The sequence below is a fragment of the Triticum aestivum genome, chromosome 4B (assembly GCF_018294505.1).
Source record: "Triticum aestivum cultivar Chinese Spring chromosome 4B, IWGSC CS RefSeq v2.1, whole genome shotgun sequence".
Classification (NCBI taxonomy): domain Eukaryota; kingdom Viridiplantae; phylum Streptophyta; class Magnoliopsida; order Poales; family Poaceae; genus Triticum; species Triticum aestivum.
In genome coordinates this window covers 168682141-168687631 of record NC_057804.1, presented here as the reverse complement: position 1 = coordinate 168687631, position 5491 = coordinate 168682141, and positions in this window count along the sequence as shown.

Below are 5491 nucleotides of genomic sequence, written 5' to 3'. Positions count from 1 at the left end.
GGGGGGGGGGGTGTTAAGAACCACACATGGCGGCTCGGTTCCAGACCAAAAGCATGCTTAGCGAGGCTATGTGCCTCGACATTAGAATCTCTTCCTTCGAAGATGAAGGAGCATTGCTGAAAATTTGCCGCTCTCGCATTAATCTCCTTGATGACACTTGCGTAAGCACCTCTTGTCCAGCTCTGTATGTCTCGGACCACTGCTTGACAATCTGAAGCAATCAAAACTATGTCCAGCTGTAGATCAGTAGCCATCGCTAGGGCCTCGCGGCAGGCAAGAGCTTCCAAAATGGCTGGCTCCGATATGCCTATATATTTCATGCATGAGGCCCCCATAAAATCACCTTCTGAATTCCTGCAGACAGAACTGATAGATCCCTCGTTCTGATTTCTCGCAACTGCACCATCTATCCGGATCTTAGCAACACCAGGCTCTGGGGGGAACCACCGCGTGCAGTTACCAGGAGCTCTATCGCTACCACACGATGTTGTTGTTTCGGTTTACAGTCCTGAAGCTCCCTGATGTACCGCATAATGAAGGTGTGAGTATACATAGGACTCTGGAAAATGCTTTCGTGGATAGTCTGCCTTCTCGAATACCAAGTAGCCCATAGTGTCACCACAACTTGTGTAGTTTCAGTAGGGGATAGCAACGGCATGATCGCGAAAATCCATCTCTTTGCGTCCGGCTAATTGGTAGTGTTCAGATTTTCATAAATGTTGGGGCCCTGCAGGGCCTAGACACATCTCGTGATGCTACAGTGTAAGAGGGAGTGTTGCCAGGAATCTTCAGCTCCACATAGCCTGCAAGTTGTGGTCGTTGACATGTTTCTGCTGTGTAACAGGTCTGCAGTTGGCATGGAATTCTGTGCAAGGCGCCACAAGAAGATTTTAACCTTCGATGGAACATCCACCTTCCAAAGCTTGGACCAAGCTCGTTGCTCGCCCTCGGTGTTTGAGGTATCAGACCGGCCCTCAAGCCATGCTTCCCTCCTCATTTTTGTGTCTATGAGCATATGATAAGCCGACCTCACCGAGAAAACTCTGTTCTTCTCGTGTACCCAGCTCCAGAAATCCTCCATCTGTACTATGCATAGTGGAATTTCCAATATAGCTCTTGCATCTGAGGGTAGAAACACCTCCTGAATCAACTGTCTGTTCCACTCCGCTCCCGGTAGTATCAGCTCGGCCACTACAGTTGGTTGTTGCTGTGTTCTACAAACTATCGGCCTCATGTTGTGGGGACGCGGGAGCCAGTTGTGCCTCCAGACATTGATCGAAACTCCATTACCAATTCTTTTTATCAGTCCTTGAACAAGAACATCCCGTCCATCCAGGATGGATCTCCAGATCTGGGAAGGAGCCGCGCTCAGCTCAGCTGATAGGAAATCAGTGTTGCTGAAATACTTGGCCTTTAAGACCCGAGCGCTTAAGGATCCGGGTTCCATTAGTACTCGCCAAGCTTGCCTGGCAAGTAAGGCGAGGTTGAACAATTCTATGTCCCTGAATCTGAGCCCTCCACAGAACTTGGGCCTTGTCTTTGTGTTCCATGAAACCCAACTTGGTTTCCTTTGTCCTTCTTTGCTCCCCCACCAAAATTTCCGTATCAATGTGTTGATGTGCTCACATAAACCTCGAGGAAGCTTGAAACATGACATATAATATACCGGGACAACCTGTGCTACTGATTTGATGAGGACCTCCTTGCCCCCAGAAGATAGTAGTTTTTCCATCCATCCTTTTATCTTGCTCCACGCTCTATCCTTTAGGAATTTGAAAGCACCATTCTTGCTGCTGCCAACATCAGTGGGCATCCCAAGGTATCTATCTGAGAGCGAATCATTGGCAATATTGAGAGCATTCGGCACTTTAGCCCGCAAGGTATTAGGGCAGGCCTTGCTAAAGAGAACTGATGATTTGGCCAAATTAATTTTTTGACATGATGCTTGGCAGTAAGTATCCATCAAGGAGGACAACTCATTTGCTCCATCAGAACTGGCTTTGACAAACAGCAGGCTATCATCCGCGAAGAGCAAGTGTCTTACTAGCGGAGCCGATGGAGCAACTTGTATACCACTGAGGTGTGATGATTCATCTTGTGTTTTTAAGAGGCATGTAAGGCCCTCCTCTGCAAGCAAAAACAGATATGGAAAAATCTGGTCCCCCTGGTGGATCCCTCTCGAAGGTGTAAACTCATCCAACTTACCACCATTAAAAAGAACTTGGAACTTTACTGAGCTTACCATACTCATTACCAAGGCCACCCAAGATGGTGCAAAACCCAACTTAATCATAATAGCCTCATGATAGCTCCATTCTACACGATCACATGCTTTCATCATGTCCAGCTTCACAGCACAAAACCTATTCCTCTTTGCTTTATTTCTCTTCATAAAGTGCAGACATTCATAGGCTGTTATGGTATTGTCAGTGATCAAACGCCCCGGTACAAAGGTGGATTGCTCCTCTGAAATGATGTCTGGCAAAATATGCTTCAATCTATTAGCTAGAACCTTTAAGGCAATTTTGTAAAGCACATTACATAAACTGATAGGACGAAATTACGATAGCTGAACCGGATCCTTGACCTTAGGGATTAGTACTAGCAGGGTATTGTTAATTACCTCTGGACTCTCCTCCCCTCTAAGGATTTGAAGGACCACATTGGTTACCTCTCCCCCGCACAGCTCCCAGTGCCTTGAAAAAAAGTGCGTTGGATATCCGTCAGGGCCGGGTGCATTCCTGGGGTACATCTGAAAAAGAGCCGTTTTTACCTCCTCATGAGTGAAGGGCGCCGTCAAGTTCATGTTCATCTCCGCTGTCACTTTAGCCGGTACTGCATTCAACACATTCTGCATGCCCGAAGTGCCTTCAGAGTGGAACAAATCTTTATAGAACTCATTAGTGATGGCCGCCATCTCCGTAGGATCTTGGGTTAGAGATCCATCAGGTTTTTGCAAAATTTTGATAAGGTTTTTCCTACAGCGCATGCTTGCTCTTCTCTAAAAAAATTCGTGTTCTTATCCCCATCCACGAGCCAATCCACCCTCGATCGTTGTTGTTGCAGGATCTCTTCCATATGGTACAGCTCCACAGGCTGATCGGTAATTTTTACCTCTGCATGCGAGGGAGACAATCATTGAGGGTCATTCTGCAAAACTGCCAATTCATTTTTCAACTGCTTAATCCTTCTGGATACGCTTCCAATATTAGCCCCACTCCATTGTTGCAAGGACGCCGACAGGTCCGCAAGCTTCGTGATGAGCTGCGTTGCTGATTGACTGGTCGGCCTCCCACTCCACATTGTCTCCAGCGATTCACCGAACGTGTCATGGCGCTCCCAATAACACTCATACCTGAATATTTTCCGCACCCTTTGTGTAACCTGAACCGGCTCGGATTGGAGTCTAATAGGACAATGATCTGATGAAGCACCCGTTTCATGGGTGCGGCTCGCATGGGGAAAGAGAGTGCTCCAATCCGAGTTAGCAAGAGCTCTATCAAGACGAACTCGGCAGTAACCTCCATCAGATGTCTTTTTCTCATAGGCCCAGGGTTCCCCATGGTACCCAGCCAATATCAGCAAGTGCGCAGACGTCCATAGCATCTCTGAAGCCCTGAATCTGCACCCTTCGTCTTTGCCCCGTCCCCACATGCTAATGCAGATGTCGGACTTTGTTAAAATCACCGATGCATAACCATGGCAAGGAATTAACGCTGACTCGAGGTTTCAGCATATCCCATGTTCTATACCTCTCTCCGGTCTGCGCTTCACCGTAAACACATGTGAGTCTCCACTCCTCGTGATTAGGAATCAACACTTCCGCATCTACATGATACTCAAAGTAACCGAAAACATCCAATTTCATTCCATCATTCCAAAAAACACCAATGCCGCCACTGCGGCCAGAGCTACCAACAACATATAAGCATGAGTAAAACCTAAAGTACTAGCAAGACTCTCGACCCGTGCCTCTGACATTTGAGTTTAGACAATACACATCACGGTCGGGGCAAATTGCTTCGCTAGATCGCGAAGCTCTCGAATTGTCGCGGCTTTGCCCGCACCACGACAATTCCAACATAAGACATTCATTGTGCCCGGTGATCCTCCCCTCGGGAGGTAGCCGATCTAGACTCAATTGGTTTCTCTGTTGTAGCACCCTTCTTCACGCTATTTTTGTCTGCATTAACACGGGGTCTCTTTGGTTCTTGCACCGATGATGGACTAGCTGGCACCACCTAAGGGATAGCAGCGAGCGTGTTCCCTATGGCAGGTAAGATGGCAAGAGCCATCCCGCTCTTATGTTCATTAGCTAGCCTTTTCCTGTTATCGCCCACATCGACCATAGCTGCATCTGGATCCGTGGTTTCTGTGTTGTCAGTTTTCGTTCCATCTGCATGACTTGGGGCTCTACCCCTTCCGGCGTCCCTTCCGGTTGTACGGCCACCTCGGCGGCCACCACGGCGACCTCTACCACGTCCAGGTCCATCACCAACTCGCATGTTCCACGAAGCACGGAGGTCTTTGAAATATAATGCAGAGGGAGGGTGGATACCATCTCCATGTTCCTTGTATACATGCCCAAGATGCCCGCACACTGCGCACCAATCAGGCAGGCGCTCGTACTTCACACGATAGATCTGTCGCTTGCCATCGTGAATCATTGAGACCGTGTTCTTCAACGGATTGTGCACATTGATCTTAACCCACACGCGAAAAAAAATTCCGGCAAAGTCTTGTGTCATGTTTTCTATAAACAGCACCTCACCTACCTTTGCTGCCAAAGGCGTCACCAGATGAGCGTATAGGTCAGGGACATCATGGATTTGTATCCAAATATCGAGTGTATCCAGATTGACTTCCGTGGGCTTGGTGATTCCATCATATGGGGTGATGATTACAGCATGCCCCCTAAAATTCCATGGTCCTTCCTACATAACTCGTTGCCAATCCCCTAGACAGAAGAACTGCAGCGTATATAGATTACCCTCCAACGGGCGGAACTTCACCTCATGTGCCAAATCCCACGCCGCACGCATGTTCTTGAAGAACTAGTATTGGCTATAAGGTTTACCGATGTGCACCCTCGCTACAGCCATCCATCTAGTTGCATCTGGCGGAGCCACCTTCTCATCAAAGACGACGTCATCGAGATCTTCCTCTCGGAGACCCAACTCCGCCATCATCTTCTCTACTTCTGTCGCGGAGCTGGAACCCGTAGCATCCTTTGCCTTCAATCCCATAGCCGCTAAAAACCTTGAAACCTAGCCTGAGAAAACAGATCGATCGGGCGTTGAAGCAAACCCTAAAACTCTCCGGCGCAACTCGGGGAGGCCAAGGCCGGGAAGTGATACTAGATCACCCCTTGATCAGCCTGAACCAGATCGCCTTTCCGCGGTTGGAGGAGGGAAGGTCAAGTGCTCGACGGCGGCGACGATATCACCCCCGGGAGGAAAAACCCTAACTCGCGAGCGAGAAGGAAAAACCC